We start from the raw sequence: 17,146 nt of genomic DNA on the forward strand, positions 1-17,146 counted from the left end.
TAAACTGGAGAGTGAGTGGTTTGATAATTGGATTGTTCAGCGGATGAGGAATTGTTTGTACAGTCATCCAGAGTGTCGAGGTCAATGGCTCAGAGACCTGATTGACACCAGTGACAAGTGGTGCCCCTCAGAGATCCATACTGGGATAAAGTTTGTTTAAAATCTTCATCAGTGACAAAGCTGTTGGGATTTAGTGCACCCTCAGCAAATGTGCAGGGATGACCAAGCTGAGTGGTGGTTTGACACACCTGAAGGATGGGATGCCATCAGAGGGACCTGGGCCTCATGGGCTTCAACAAAGCCAAGTGCACTTGGATCAGGACAATCCCAGACATGGATACAGATTGGGAGAAGAGATCATTAAGAGCAGTCCCACAGAGAAGGACTTGAGGGTGCTGGTAGATCTCTTGGAGGGGCTGGACATGAGCTGGCAGTGTGCACTGGCAGCCCAGAAAGCCAAACATGTCCTGGGCTGCATCACAAATGGTGTGGCCAGCAGGGTGAGGGAGTGGAATCTGTCCCTCTGCTCCACTCTTATGAGACCCCACCTGGAGTGCAGTGTCCAGCTCTGGGATTTTTGGCACAAGAAGGACAGGGACCTGTTGGAGCAAGTCTACAGGAGGGCTGGATAAATGATCAGAGGGCTGGGACGCCTCTGCTATGAGAAAAGCCTGAGAAAGCTGGGTTTGTTCAGCCTGGAGAAGGAAAAGCTCCAGGGAGATCTTACTGCAGCATTTCAGTGCTTTAAGGGGGTGTACAAGGAGGGCCTGTTGCAATAAAACAAGGGCTAATGGTTTTAAATTCAAAGAAGGTAGATTCAGACTACATATAAGGAAGAAATTACTTAGGGTGAGGGTGGGTGAAGCATCGGAACAGATTTCCCAGAAAGATGGTGCCCCATCCTGGAGACATTCAAGGTCAGGTTGGATGGGGCTCTGAGCAACCTGGTCTTGTCCCTGCTCCCTGCAAGGGTTTGGACTAGCTGGCCTTTAAAAGTCCCTTGGAGCCCAAACCATTCTATGACTCTCAGATGCCTGCTTTCGTCCTTGTTGAGTTTTGCAGCAATGTTCTCTTTAACATTAGCAACTTTTTTTTTGTCCCCACTGTATTGCCAGGAAAGAAAGGATGAAAGCAAAAATGACATTTCTGCGCCTGCAAGACAGCACAGCTGACAAGATGCTGTGTTGGTGACAGACTGAAGAAATCTTGTCTGGATAATACAAGGCACAAAACAAGCCAATATTCACCCTTCAGTATCACAAAACAGATATATATGATATTTTTCTGTACTCTACTCATCACATTTCTTACCTTAGTGCTTTGTTCTCTATAGCAGTTAATGCTGGTCTTGGTAAATTCTGACCTCTGCCACGTAAGGGGACCATGAGCTTTTGTCTGCTATCTGAGGGCAGAAAATAAAGGTCAATTGTCTCTTTGCATCATTCCTGTAAACCGCAGCAGTATTACAGTGGTCTAGGTAGTTTAAACCAACCATAAGGAGAGAATCTGCCAGAAGTGCTTCTGCACTTCTGAATTTAGCTTCAGGAGACAAATAAATACAAACAAATCTGTATGTCAGGGGCAGCAGACAAAAAAGAATCTCTCTCATAATAGCAACCTATTAAAATCCACATAAAATAAGAAAGGAAGGGGAATCAAAAGAGAAAAAGAAGCTATTTTTTGGTGTAATTTCCTCTTTATAACTTCAATTTTGCATTATCAATATAAAATTGAACTCATCATTACTAAGGAACCTTTAAAATACTCACATAATTTTCTTCTCCCCTGTAGTTTCCATGAAACAGATGCATGTGCCTATTAAGTTATATTTTATGATTCATCTGGGGCAACTTAGCTCAGACATATCTTTTTGTTTGCTGCAAGAACAGCCTAGATTGATTTTTTTTTGGCAAATTAATTCTTAGTGAATGACAGAGGAAGGACTTTAGTCCCCAAGGTCATAAAATTACTTCTTCTACTGCATGGCAAACCAAAGCAATGCATAGCTAGGTTTTGTAAGCAGGGTACAAAATTAAGGACACATATCCTGACTGCACTTAATGCATTAAGAAAGCAGTCCTATAGTATGGAGCTAAAAACAGGTTCAGCTGTGGGATGGCAGCTTTAATTGACAGTCTGCAGGTGGCTCTCTATGGGTTATTGCTTCTCTCTAGTCACCAGCTCACTTATTTTTGTAGCCCTCCAAATGTGCCTGAATGCTTCACTTCTGCAAGGTGATGCTGAGAGGGCCCTGACAGCTATAGCTGATGCATTTAGCCCTGAGTTTCAGCAGTAAGGTGGTGGCTTCAATAAAAGTATCAAGGAGCTCCTGGGGTGATGAGCCAGAGCATGCTGTAAGGTCATCAATCCTGATCACTGCCTGGGAACACCTGGAACTAATAGTGTGAGATGGTTTTTAGTGAAGACAGAGTGTATGACATTGCATTATGTAACGAGGGACTTACACTTCGATAAAACAAAGCCAGCTAAGAAGGACCAGGCTGGTTATCTTGATACTCAGGTTGTTTCCCCCATCTCTAACATTACCTTAAGAGGCTTGAATAGCAGAGACTCTGCTCCATTTCATCATATATCTGCAACATAAACAGTTCTATAAGCAAGTCTCCATCACACAGGTCATTAGGGTTTACTATGATCTGAAAAGGCAATAGCTTTAGCCACTTTGTCATATACCATAGTGGAAGTTATTTTTTTGTATCATTTATGTAACAAGTCCCAGGGTGCTTTATGAAACTTCGAGGCTCTTGCATCTGATGTTTGAAATAATGACCCTACCATATATCTGGTAACTTTATTTCTGGCTTTTGTAGTTTGCCAGACAGTTGTGCCATAGTATCTTAGTTCTCATGGAAAAACACTGACTTCTAGAGGAAAAGCTAGCTGTAGTTACCATTGCTAACAAAGTAAATCAGAGATGTCCACTTGAATCTTCAGCCAGTAAGAATCACGTTTCTTGAACTTGAAAGGGAAATCATATAATCACAGAATCACAGCATATGCTGAGTTGGAAGGGACCCACAAGGATCATTGAGTCCAACCTGGGGATCAATGCCATCCTTGGGGATGTTCCTGGCCCTGCACAGGAACATCCCCAAGAGTCACACCGAGTGCCTGAGAGCACACTTCGTGTGCTTTGTCCAAAAGCTTCTCCAACTCTGTCAGCCTGCTGCTGTGACCCCTTCCCTGGGGAGCCTGTCCTAGTGCCCAGCCACCCTCTGGGGCAAGCACCTCATACTGATATCCTTCCTAAACCTCCCCTGGCACAATGTCAGGCCATTTCCTCAAGTCCTGCCACTGTCAGCACAGAGAGGATGGCAGTGTCTGCCCCTCCTTTTCCCCTCGTGAGGAAGTTTTGACTGCACTGAGGTCTCCCCTCCGTCTCCTCCAGGCTGAACAGACTGAGTGACCTCAGCCCTCCCCATACAACTTCCCCTCAGGAGGGGTGTGTGTTCATTTAACTCCCTTTTATTATATAAGAGTAGGAATCTATCTAACCAAATGCCTTTTTTCTCTCAATATAACCTACTGTATCTCCATAGTAACACAATATAAATAAAACCATTTAATTTATGAAATTATGTTTTTACAATAGAATTATAGTATATAATATAATAATTTTTTCTCATTTTGCATTTTTCTTCTAAATGCATTCAGATAAATATGAAAAGAAAGCCTTGTGACTTAGTTATTGTAAGAGCATATATTGTGGCACTATCCAAGTAAGTGACAAGTTATAAGATCAGGGAGTAATGAAAGGCAATCACCTCATAAACAAATTGGAAATCGCTCTTTTCTGTAAAGTATGCAAAATCTCAGGACAAAATATCTCAGTTGTTCATTGGCACCAAGAATCAAAATCACCTCATCTCTCCTGGATGAAAGGATCACCTGAAGTGACCACCTCAATTATTAAATCTCAGCTTTATAACTTCACTGTGTTCTTTGTCTTTGTCTTGGTGTGTCTGCGAAATTAAATCTTCCAGTGATTAATGATCTCTTAGTCTATATTTGAATTAGCATAGGTCCAGTTGGTTTTAAGCCAATGGTATCATTTATGCTTCAATAATTCTTTTCCTTTCCTTGTGTTACTACCCCCTGCAGCCCTGATTTATTTTCTCTAAACAAGCCAAGATCATATTTTATCAAACTTTATTCTGCCTTCAAAAGTTGTTATATATTGTCCTTTTGTACTCTTCAGGTCAAATAGAAGAGGTCTAACATCAAATTGATATCAGAATGCTTTTTTTTTTTTAAAAAAAATAGCTAACCAGAGCTGTTTATTGTGCTGCAGATAAACTTTAAATAGTGTCTAGTATTCTGGTTTTGCTTTTTTTTAAAGTTTGCCTCATGCATCTGAGAACAGTTTTTACTTTTTTTCTTCCCTATTACATTAGTGACTCACAAATATGTTGTGACTGTTCAAATCTGATGTTTGAAATTGATGTTGAACTCCAAATGCATCATTATTACTTTCCTTCTTAAATGCATGGCTTTCTCATACTTCCTTTGTTCAGTGAAAAAGTCTTTTACTTACTATGGCTAGATATTCCTCCACTGTGCCATTATTAGTAATATTTGTTCTAAAGCCCGTTTCTGGAAGGTCAAAATCTTCCATAAAGACAGTAAATCTTCCCTAATGCTAATATTTCTCTTTCTAATAACATTATGGAGATCTTTACCCTGTGCAAATTAAACTCTAGGGGGCTAAAGCAGACAACATTATCCAAACCTTTTTCCGATCCTTCCCTAAATTGTTTTTTACTCAAACTTATCCATTTTATCACATCTTTTTTTTATTTTTATTTTTTTAAGCCTAGCACATTATACATTATAATACTCTTTCACCACGCTGCCTTTTATTTCTATCTTGCCTGAACAATGTGTATTCTTCCTATTTATGTTGCACCCTATCATTATTACTCTACCTCAGCTGGGCTACCCTAATTATATCTGGCTTGACACCTTGCATCATAATTCAGTTTCATCTCTTTTGTTGCTCAGACGATTTTAATTCCTATCCTAATATTTCTACTGCTTCTCAGTAGTCTCAGGTGGTCACCTAGCTGGATTAGGAATATTTCATTTAAGGCACTGCTCACCTGACTACTGCTGTCACCATCTCCTTCAAATTTTTCTCCTTCAAATGACTCAAATGACTCTTTCCCTGCAGCACCTTCACTGATTTGTGCCACTGCCTGTGGCATTCTGAGCAGCCAGGGGTGGAGCAAAGCAGAATAGAAAGCAAATGCCCAGTCCCTCCTAATAAGGGAAATCCACAGGTGTGAAAAGACCCTAAGAAAAGAGGACAAGAAGAAAATATGTTGAAATTCAAAGTCAGTAATTTTGAAAGGGGGTTCACTTGTTCATCAGAGCACTCATGTGAGGAGAGAGCTGGTGGCATCCTTCACCCCCTGGTAATTCACCTGCTGAGGGTTTCCATGGTCCCTGCAATTGGCCTCCCTTCATCCTCCTCTGCAGAGGAGCTAGGATGATGTGGGTTTGGAAGAGCTTTGATGTAAGGAAGAATAGAGACTCAGATGTTTGCACAAATTGCTTGAACAAAATGACCAAATATCAATCAGTTAATAAAGATATCTCTGAGATTATCAGGCTCTCAGAAATGAAGCTGCTGCCTATGATGCTGCATAATTCCATAATAAAGTGCTATTTTAAATTGTTGTCAGCAGGCAAAACCTTGTTCTGGCAGGAAAGTCGCAACATGTGCAACAGCTTTTTGCCTACTTAGCATCCATATTTCTACATTTGAAAATGTGAGAAAATTGTTATATTACTTTCAGATCATGCATCAGCTATAGAGGTAGGTATTTGGGGTTTTTTATTATTATTGCTGCTGATTATGCTTTTTAAAAAATTCTCTAGAACTCCGTGGCAAAAATACCTTGTCATTCAAACGAAGAAATAAATTCTAAAAATTAAAAAGTTCTGACACTGAAATAGAATATAATTATTTAGACAAGAGAGATTTCTTAAAGGGTTTGCATCCCAGGCAGAAAAAAACTCTGTGGAGTCAGATGAAGGCAAACGGTGAAGTCAGAGCTGCCAGTGAGGATAAAAATGGTAGGATATATTCTTTGTGCAAACATTCAAGCAAGAAACAACGTTTTGGTAGGAAATGAATGGGACAAATCTGACCTTCATTATGCCAGATTCTCTGAAATATTAAATAGGGCAAGAACAGAAATAAGGATTATGGCTGTTTTTGCTGTCACTGGAGCAGCACAAAACAGTCTTAGTGGGGACTGAGATCCAGCTGTAGGACTCTGTTAATTAAAATAGCCACTATTAAGATATTTACTGTCCCTAATAATCATAGCTATGCAATTTGTACTAGAGTAAACAAATCATGCTTTGGAAGTTCCCAGCTGACTATTACAGCCTAGTCTGTCAGCTGTCATTTAGTTACAAAACCAATTTTCCATGTAGTTTATTTGCATAAACAACAGTTTTTTCAAAGAGCTTCACAGAAAAAGAAATCACATTAAACAAAATTAAAATTAGGTTAAAGTAATGTTAATAAACTGACAAGCTCCCCAAAGCCCAACTAGTCAAAGATTTTTTAAAAATTTCATGCTGAGTTTTTTTGATGTGTTCACCTCTCTAGGCAGACTTATGCTGTGTTAAAAGAATGATCATTAGTGCTTCTTGAATCCTGTTAATTATGCATGCGCGTGTGGGTTATTTGTAATTGGTCCCTCTCCAGATATTCTCTCATCTCTCTCTGTTTTCATGAAAATTTAAAAAATATCTACACTGACTATCATTTACTCACTAATATGTCTCTGTTTATATATTTCAGGCATCCTGTGCTGATGTGGGCCAGACTGGACAGATATTCTCACATTAATTTCATCTGGATGGACGACTTGCATCTGCCAGCTTGGTGGTATTGGGCCACTGTTTTACCTCATTATAATCATAGACAAGGTGCAATGAATTATTAGTTCAAACACAGAGCACTTTTCATACCTGGCACATACAGATCAATGGATTAAATCTACTTGAATAAGAAAGGGACCTTGTACAAGGCACTTGAGGACTTTTCACGGAGTAAGAAGGCAGTGGGGTCATTGTGCAGTGCAGGGGTTGGGTGAACAAATCAGATTGTTCAGCTTGCTCTGTACAGTCCACTGTGATATATCCACTTGTGGACATGATTTTCTGAACCTGAGAGAGCTTCACCCTGTCAGTGGCTGATCTGTTTCCCAAGGGAAAGTCTTTTGGGATACTTTTCTCTCTCAAGGACTGTTGTGTAAGATTTTAGTTCTCAAAACAATGACCCAGATGTTCCGAGGGTTTTCTCTCTTGTCCCACCGACGGGATGAGAGAGGTGTTGTTCCTTGTACCAATCAGGTTAACCTGTATCGGAACACCTTATAAAAAGGGTTGAAAACCCTGAAATAAAGGCTTTTGCCTCCTTGGAAATAAAACCTCTGCTGTTGTGATATTGAACTCATTGCTTCTACTTCGTGTCTTCTAGTGACACAGTCTTCCCCTGGCCTTCATTAACATTTCCTGTGCCTTCACATTTTGTAACACATATCAGAGAGCTATATTTTCTAGGCAGAAGCAATATTTTAGTCTCTTACACAAATTTAGTTTAATTTTTAAATAATATAAGCTTTTCCTGTGCATATTATTCCAGCATCTTACATTCACCCATGTCAGAAAATTTTGCCCCTGAGATATTAATCAAAACAAAGATTGTAGCTTAGGCAACATTGCAGGGAATCCCATTACAGGTGCAGTGGCTAAACCATGGTTTGCTGCTGGAAAATACTGAAGGATGGGCTTGAAAATCGCCAGATTTCTGTGGAAACATCTTTTAATGTGCACCAACTGCCCTACAGGACTTTAAAGAATTGCTAACAAGTAAGTTTTAGATAATACTTGATCTCATCTATAAAATTTGCATTGCTCTGAAATCCCTAGTGAGCCTTTACCTCTTATGAGTTTTATGGAGAAAGGAAAATATTGAAGCTGCTGACTAAAGAAACAAGAAAAAAGCTAGATGCCCATGCACCTTTCTCTTGATGATACTGATGCAATGAAAATTCGTCAGTGCAGATGGCATTTGCAGGTATGGCAGAGTCACAAGAACAAGAAAGGTCTTAAACTGCAATGAACTGCTTTACCTTTGGGGAAAGAGAGACTTCTCTGTTTTATAGAATATTATTTCTTTCACATGTCATTCAGCATATGCTTATCCAACCAAAACTGGTCTTGTTATTTATATTTCACAACATTTCAGGCCAGGATTTTCTTTTCTTCCCCAGAGCTTTAGCTGAACTGCTCTTGCTTGACTGCCTCTGAGCCTGCATCTGATTGCAGAGTGGCTGTGCTTTCACACTGCTCAGATAAAGGGCTTGCACTGCAGTCGTGACTTGCATGGGGCTGGGTTTTTATACCTTCCTTACGTCTAGACCTGCGGAGATGACGACATGCTGATTCATCCATGAATAATCAAAGTGAACTCCTAGACAGTCTCAAAAATAGACTTCTTTGCTCACTTCTGTTAACCCCAAGCTTCCTGAACAATACTGAGGTGTGGGAAAATAATAGTGTCATAATATGTGTTGTGTGCTGAGACCACGGGAGGAGACATTACAGTAGGGAAGGGAATAAGGTTTAACACAAACAGGAGCTCACCTGTCTATTTTTTAAGCCAGTTATGGCTTTCACCTTGCAGTTGAACAGATCATCCTTTGATTCTCGCTGCTGCTGTTTTGATGCCCAACTCACCGCTCATAGAATCACACGAATTCAAATTTGTAGTATTTACTTCCCAATTAGAATACCTCACATGCATTAAAAAATGCAGAATGTTTCCTTTTATCTTAAACCTCTTTAATAAATTTTACCCTTTTCCCTGAATAATATTTTTTTTTATTGAAATGAGGTGCTTGAGCATTGGCCAGTGGGAAGAGGGACGCTGAACGCTTTCTGGGTTTTACAGGGCAGTACAGCCTGTAAGGACACAGCAGCTGGGCAACTCTGAAATATCTATTTTCCCCTCACTCTACTGTCCCAATGGAATGTCAGGATTTTGAACTCAATGATATCTATTTCTTTAATGATTTCATTTCAGCACCTACAACTGTGCATAAACTTTCACAGTTTGCCCAGGTGACCAATTCATGACTTTCCTTTAAAAATCAGGCTGAAGATATTTTTTTTTCCCTGTAACTCATAAGCAATGTGTCTACAGAATGATGTGCATCCTTAGTTTTATGGAAAAAAAGTCATATGAGGCAGCATCTGGAATTTATTGTTTATGAATTGGAAGATTTTATCAGTATTTGAGACCAAAAAAATTTAAGTATTTGAGCTGTCACATTAATTTTGTTATTACTTCTGAGATGACTTCTCTCATATTCCTCTAATATTCAGCCAAAATGATTGTTGTGTTTTTATTTTTACATACACTGCTACAATTATTTTTAGAGTTTAGAAAAACATGTTGTATCCAGTACTCTTTTATATTAAATTAAAAATTACAATAGAAGTATTATAAAGAGCTATGAAATAAAGAACTGGCCTCTGTTTAAAACAGAGGCTTCTGTGAGGCCTTTTGCACCACTGATATTTTTGTTTGTTTTACAATTTACAGACTCTAAAGTGAGGTGACCTTCCATCACATAAACTGCAGTGAAGCTTAGGGGTGGCCTTGGGCTCTGATATCAGCTGCACCTCAGTTCAGTAATCTTATTGTCTTTCAAAATTAGGTCATCTGGGAGCCAAGTCCTACTCCTTGCCCGTGGGGATATTACGTACCCTGTCTGTCTATACAGAGAGATCCAAATGGAACCGGTCACCCAATAGCTGAAGAAAAGATTCAGGTTAACAGAAATCAATTTTTCTACAAATGCCAGGGAAGTGCATTATTACTTTTGATGAAATAATATTGTGTCTGGCTTATGATGAAAATCCACGCAGCCCCTGTGTGCTGTCTTGTACACAAGAGAAAAGCACAAAATGACTTTCTGACCCCCAGCTTTGTGCTGAGGAGCCACGTGACACGTTCCATGAAAACTAACATGTGTAAAGGATCATGTCATTAAATACAGCTGTTAAAGACCTAGAAAGTGAACAATGTGCTACTGACATATAAATAATACCTTCTGTGCACAGTTAAACATTGGTGCTATTTTTGCCAGGTTTTAAGCTCTTTTGAGGCCAACTGGAACAGCTGAAATGGAACATTAAAAAACTGTTTTGATGCTGGGGCACAGATGGCTGTAGCCCAATGTGTCAAAATAAATGTTTCATTTTTGGTCTAATGTGCAAAAAATAGACCTTCTCAATTTCTCCAATAATCACAGGTGCAATAAATGACTCTCTAGCTAAGAAGAGTTATTTCAGATGGGCATTCAGAGAAATTCTATGTATTCTATGTCCAACAATATGAAAAGGTAAATTACCTTAGACCAATGACTTACTGCCTTTGAAAGGGTGCTAACAGCCACAATCAAGCCTGGAGCTTTAATCTTCTATTTGGCAACTGAATTTCACAAACACATGATTGCTCCTTATGACAGAGACAGTTTGAGAAGATGCTGCAGACAACAGATCTGTTAACTTCAAATCAGTGGCATATGTATGCTTGGGAAATTCAGAAAGGCTTGAACAGACTTCAGCACTAAAACACTTGTCCGGACTTTATTCTAAAGGCTTTGATGAATAAACAGGGGAGTCAATCAAATACAGGTAAATTGTTTTCAGAGCCAGCATCTGCCCAGACTTACACGTCACAACAAACCAGGTGCATCCACCAGTCTCTGCAGCACCAGGGAACAACCATCAATCAGTGTCTTGACTGCTGTGTTTGTAGCTCAGAGAACAGCGTCTCCCTGCTGGAAAGGGACAAGCCATCAAGGCCAGAGCCACCGCTGAGATGGTAAAGAGCTCTGAGGAGAAACTTCAAATAACCCCCAGAAAGCAGTGTGGGGGAAGATACCAGCCAGGCAGGAGACAAATGGCTTCAGCTGCCAATACTCAGGCTTCTTGCTTACAACTACAGTGCAGGGCTTTGTTTGTGAGCTGGAGCCACGTGAGAGAGGGAATGGTAATTGTTACGCTACAGCACAATGGTAAAATGATTCTCGTTGTCATAACCAACATTTTACTTCCCGTGTGAAATTTAAATCTGCTCCAGCTGGTGCAGTGACAGTTCTCACAGCCCGCACAGACTGTCAGGGTGTGGGAGGGAGGGAGAAAAGCAAAGCCAAGCCAAGCCAAGCATGCTTACAGCTGAATCTGGAAGGCACCTCTCCTTTTCCCAGTGCGGTGCCCTTGCAGGCTGCTCTGTGCTGCTGTGGCAGAGCTGTGGCTTTGCATTGTTTCCTTCACAGGGAGATCATGACATTTCTGCTGAAGATGCAGCACCGTCAGTTTTCCTTGGGCACTGCAGGACAGAAAGCAAAGTGAAGTTCCTTTGGCTATAAAAGACATGTAAGGATGGAAAAGCCTGAAAAAGCCTTTGAATATGTTGCACAGTCTTAATCTAAACAACCTGATTTCTTTCATGTCTCTTATAAAAAATATTCTTACAATGTTCCATGTACCTCAAAACATGAATTTTTCTAGGAAAAAAATATTTGGGCCATAATCATGTATTTTTAAACAACCACTAGGGATGATCTTCTGCTTGAAGATGAAGTGCTTAGTGTGGGCTTTATATGGGTGACCCAAGAGAGGGTAGGGAGGGGAATGTGGTGCACACAAGAGGTAAAGAACAAAACCATGAACCTGCAGATTGAGTTTTAGGCTGTTAAAATGCTTTTCATAATGATAACTAAAACTCTGACCAATACAGATACTCCAAGGAGAGGAGTATTAGAAGGTTTGTGAAGCTTCCTTCCTACCTTCAGAGGCCCAGCATGAGTGAGAGCAGTCAACACCCCCATCCCTTATGTCTGTGAGAAGGGGATTCTCCAGAGTAGCCACAAATGTCAAAGTGCTGCAGTTTCAGATGGTTATGATAGCTGGCATGCAACGGCAGCCACAGAATCAATTCTGTCTACATTCTGCTTCAATTCCAGATGGATAAATTAGGCCAGTAAGAAATGAAGCAGCAGACAATGACTGGTAAATGACCCAAAAAAACTAGGCCGACAAGACTTCTAAAGAGAGAGATGTCAGAGCCACAAAACTTGCTAGAGGCATAGAGAAGTTGTTGAGTGAGTTAATTGTCAGCATCCCTCAAGGTATTATAGAAAATTCTAAAGTTAAAGTTGAGCAATTCAACCTCTCATGTATGAGAAACACAGCACTTAGTTACTCAAGAAAATTACAGCACTTAATTCTGAGTATAGAATTCAATTTCCAAGGATTAATAAGTAAACACCTTAATTAATGTATGACTTTAAAATAATTAAAATAAGTCCTTTAAGAGATTTAACATCTTTTTCAGACTTTTATTTGTCCTGAATGATCTCCAGAATAATAATTATGCGAACGTTTCCTATTTGCAATCTTCTACACCAGCCACAGCCAAAAGAGTTATTATAATTAAATTAAATTATTAATGATTTCTGCCTCTAATTGTTATGACTAGATAGTCTGTGGTCTGACTCATTTAACTCTTAACTGGAGCAACTCATCAATATCTAATGGTTTATGGGGGAATTTCCATTTGCAAACTACATGCATCTGAAATAATTTGAGTTAGAACCACATGGCTTCAATTCTCTAAAAATAACACATGGCAGTATTGTTTGCTTGTAAATCAAGACATTTTCAAGGAAGAGAAATTTTTTAAAAGGAATTTAAAGTTGCTAATGTATATCTGAAATATATAAAAGGCCTAATTTTGTCTAGCCTGTGAAAAATTGTGTTAAAAATATCACTAATTTTCCAACTCCCTGTACCTCTGGGGAGATACTTGCAAGTGAAAGAGCAATTATGGCTACCAAAAAGCCTTCTGTGCTTTAAATCATTCAATCCTTTTATACAGAGTTGGATTACCTTTAACACTTAGAAAATGGCAGGATCCATTTAAAACCAGCAGGAAATACTAAAAATACTCAGAATATTTCAGATTAGAAGGCATAGTCTGAAAACATGATCTGCTTGTCCAAGGCACAGGGAGGCAGTAACAAGCCCTCGGCTGACATCCCTGTAATGTGAATTTATGTGTGTGAGTGTGTGAATCTCCACATGTACAAACTGTACACATGTGCACACACACATGTAGTGCAGAGCTGTGTGACTCCTCAGTACCACTGAAAGAAAAATCACCTTTGGTGCTGTGCACAGTCTTTTCAGGTCAGTTTGATCCTCTGGCGAGTAACAGTGGTGAGGCTTTTTCCAGAACAGGCTCACTTCAGGAAGAGACCATCTGGATGCTGTCTGAGCCACACAGAGCAAAGAGGGAGAGGGAGGATGAAATCCAAGATATAGCAAGGAGCTTTAGGGGCAACACAGGAGTGAAAAATGAAGAATTCAGATGGCTTAGTACAAAAATGAGAAATTATGTAGAAACCTAGTAGATGGGGTGCTTTTGGGGAATGTCAGCAGAGGACATTTCCAAACTGGCTGTGGGGCTTATGTTGCACTACTCATAAAAAAGTAGTGACAGAGCAAATAAAATAATTACTAAAAGAAGAAGCAGGAATCATTCCAATCCACTTTGCCACAGGTCTTTAATCAGAACAACCTTTCCAATATGTGGATGTTTCAAAATAACATAGAAAATCAAGCAGAGCTACATGAAAGAAAAGGCATTTTCAGAAAGGAGGAATAAAGAAGACGACACTGGATGTCTGGCACAGAAGTTACACAACATACCTGAGAAAGGACAGAAGTGATGCCGTCATAGGACCCAGCATGCTGCAGCAGGCAGGAGAAAAGGAGAGAGTGTGGGGACTGCAGCTTAATTATCTCCCTGGATAAATTCATATCTGGGAGGAGAGAAAAAAGAAAGCAAGGAGCATCTCAGATCACAGCTATGACCTACCCTGTCAGCAGACCTGGGGCTGCCAGGTAAGCTGAGGTCAGCACTGAAGCTGAGCTGCCTTTCTAGAAAGACAAGAAAAAGTGAGTGGAATAAAACTGAGCAGTCAGTGCACAAACCAAAGTAATGAAAACCAGGATATGAAAAACCACTGTGCATGAGGCTGGAAAGAGGGACAATAAAGGACCACCTCCTAGTGCAGTCCAGGAACAGAAATCCTGTTCATCACAGTTTGAGGAGTGCAGATATCCACAGATCCAAGTTCTGGGACTTTGTACAAACAGTAAGTGCAAAAGCAGGGCTGTGTCTAGCCAGAAGATGCCGATCTCTGTGCAGTACTTTGGGATCCTGGCACAGAGTTGCTTTACCTTGCTCCCAACAGACTAAAGACTCAATCATTTTACATCAAAATCAAGTACATATATAGAGTAAGGAAGATGAAATTTTGGACTTAGAAATTGGAATAATATTTTGGGAAACTTTTGAGATCTTCAATGTAAATGAGAAAGCTGGAATTATTTTATCAATTACTGGAAAGACAGAAAAATGGAAGACTATAAAGAATGTATTCTACTATCAGAAATACTGAGAACTTCGTAAGAAAGGAAATAAATTAGAAACATCAAATTCTTAATATAGCTCGAAGTTTGGTCATTATGTGCTAGAGAGGAGATAAGGAAGAGTTTGATTTAATGCAGACTGTTAGAGGATAGAGTGGTAACATCTAGTTAAGCAAGCACCATTGTGGTTTCTGTCAGAAGTTAAGTGAGTTTTTAATTATAAGCAGTAACTAGGAACTTTATTATGTTGCAGAAAATAAATATTTTCCATTCAAATGTACAGCTTACAAAGAACCTAGAATAATAAATTCCAGGTAATATAAATAATAAAAAATAAAATAGCACTTAAACTGAAAAGTGCCATGAATGTCAAAGTCAAGGTTGTTGGAATAAAACACAATTTCATAAGTTGTCCACAGGCAGACATTGTCCTTCCTATTCTTCCTCACCTCGACAATACCCATCTGAAAGGAGGATATTTTTTTCTGAGGCTAAATCTAGTGAACATCAAATATAATGTAAACTGCGTGGAAAATTTTACCCTGTAGTTCTTATGGCACCAAGGTCAAAAATTTGTGTTTGAAGGGAAAAATACATTGCTAAAAGATATGCTCTCTTGAGGTAAAAATTTCAATATAGCATATCACTAAGAAATTTTTATGAAGCTAATTACTTTTGCAGATTAAAGGGGAAATGCTACCTTCAGCTCCTAATCACTGGATCTTTTCATACCTCAGCTGCTAGATTAAAGACCCTTCTGTAAAGTACTTTCTACCCATTTAGTTACTTGTGGACAGTGATTAAACCACTCAGTTTATTTTCCCCCTCTCTCTCTATAACGTGAACACATTATTACATGTGTTGTCTTGAAGCATATTTCCAGTTTTCAGCCCATCTTTAAGGCTACTGTCCAAATATCATCTAATCTTTTGTCATCCTTCCTGAGTTACCATCACAACAGAAGCAGGTTCACTGGTCCTGCTCAATACCCTCCTTTACTCACCCAGGGATTGTGGTTATTTTTAAGATCACACCATTTCAGCAGCCCCTTGTGCCCCTTCAAAAGCCCATCACAGCACCCTCCTCCCATTTATCCTCCATTTCTCCTTCATTTCCACCCCCTTGTCCTCTGGATCCTTCAGTTTGTGAATGCATGCCGGGGTGTGACCCCATGCTATGACAGAAAGCCTCCATTTAATGAGGTCTGCACTTTGTCAGTCTCCAGATTAGTTCTAAACCATATGTTGAGACTTTGCTCTTCACTTTAGTCTAAAACCTGTGGCAATCAAAGGAAAGTTGCCCAGCTCTACATCTAAAATGAAAAAAGTTTGACTAAGGACTGCATAAATTAAACATTTCCTCACATCCAGCAGTGGTTGCACAAAGAAGGAAAGCCTGTGCTCAGCTGTTCAAAATGCCTCTTTGTCAGTCTTTTTCATTGTTTAACTTATTTAAATTCAAAACTCCTATTTCCTACATAAGATATTTTCTTCTTACTTTGTCTAAATAAAAGGACTTTTGCTAAAGATTTTTTTCATCCTACAGCTCCAGGGCCTTTGAAATTATAACCTATATGTTTTGTCTGTATCAGCAGTTTCCCTGCATCAACCTACAATGAAATATGTAAGCCACTTATACCACAGACTGTTTAAGTCATTCCAGATTTGATTGGCATATTCTGATCTTCCTGGTTTTGTTAAGCAAGTGGAACCTTAATAACACACTGGGAAGATGAACAGGCTAATGAAGCAGATTGCACGATCTAAAATCATTCCCTTACAGATAAAGTTGAGAACTGCTGATAGTAAGAGGATTATTTTTCCCCACTTCCTGTGGTTGTTTTTCACTCTTGGTGTAGTGCTCTGTTATGCAGCTCTCTGGCTCAGTGTGATCTACATACTGAAGAAAAATAACATCTCAGTGTAACACTGATGATTGACTTTTTGTGTAATTAAAAAAAAAAAAAAGTAACTTTCCCTCTTTTCACTCCAATATTACAAAAACATTTTAAGTGCATGTCCACACTAAAATGGGTCCTTAATCTAAGACAGCCCACCAGTGTATCAAAAGATGCAGAAAATCTTTCCACGGTACAACTGTGTACAGCTTATTTTTGTCCAGGGGAAAGCACTGTGGGTGAAGTGCAGTTATTTTGAATGTACTACAGCCCTTGACTGGGTGTCACGTTGCTTGTGCTGTGCTGTCAGGTGGAACACAACATCGTTATAATGCTGGAATTAAGGCTTCCATACTGACTCAGAATGGCTGGGGGTTTGTTTTGTTTGTTGCAGCACTTAAACTATTCCCCTTATTATCCTAGAAGAGCTTAGATGGCCATTTAAGTCTCTCCTTGCTTTTTTCATTCTTTGTATATAGGAACACAGGGAAGCTTTCAAAATGTTTTATTGCAGACGGAGAGGAACCACCCCTCCATGCTGATGTTGCATTCTTATGCCATCTTGTCAAGGGAACTGGGACTTTCCAGCTTCTGGTTGGGCAATGGGCTCAGGGTTAGCAAGGAAGTGTGAATTTGAAGGAAAGGGACCTTCCTGGAGCTCACAGCAGAACATGTAATGTATAATGACCTAAAGCT

The 17,146-nt window shown here is 39.6% G+C and overlaps 1 long non-coding RNA gene across 1 annotated transcript; it reads right to left on the reverse strand.

The window, feature by feature from the left end:
- Positions 1-10,671: 10,671 nt before the first annotated feature.
- Positions 10,672-11,358, reverse strand: LOC117244631. The gene is made up of 2 exons (XR_004498082.1): positions 11,288-11,358; positions 10,672-10,892 (listed from the first exon to the last, which is right to left on the reverse strand). It is a non-coding gene; the product is annotated as an uncharacterized LOC117244631 (long non-coding RNA).
- Between the last annotated feature and the right edge of the window lie 5,788 nt (positions 11,359-17,146).

This window comes from Parus major, chromosome 6 (genome assembly GCF_001522545.3).
Source record: "Parus major isolate Abel chromosome 6, Parus_major1.1, whole genome shotgun sequence".
Lineage (NCBI taxonomy): Eukaryota > Metazoa > Chordata > Aves > Passeriformes > Paridae > Parus > Parus major.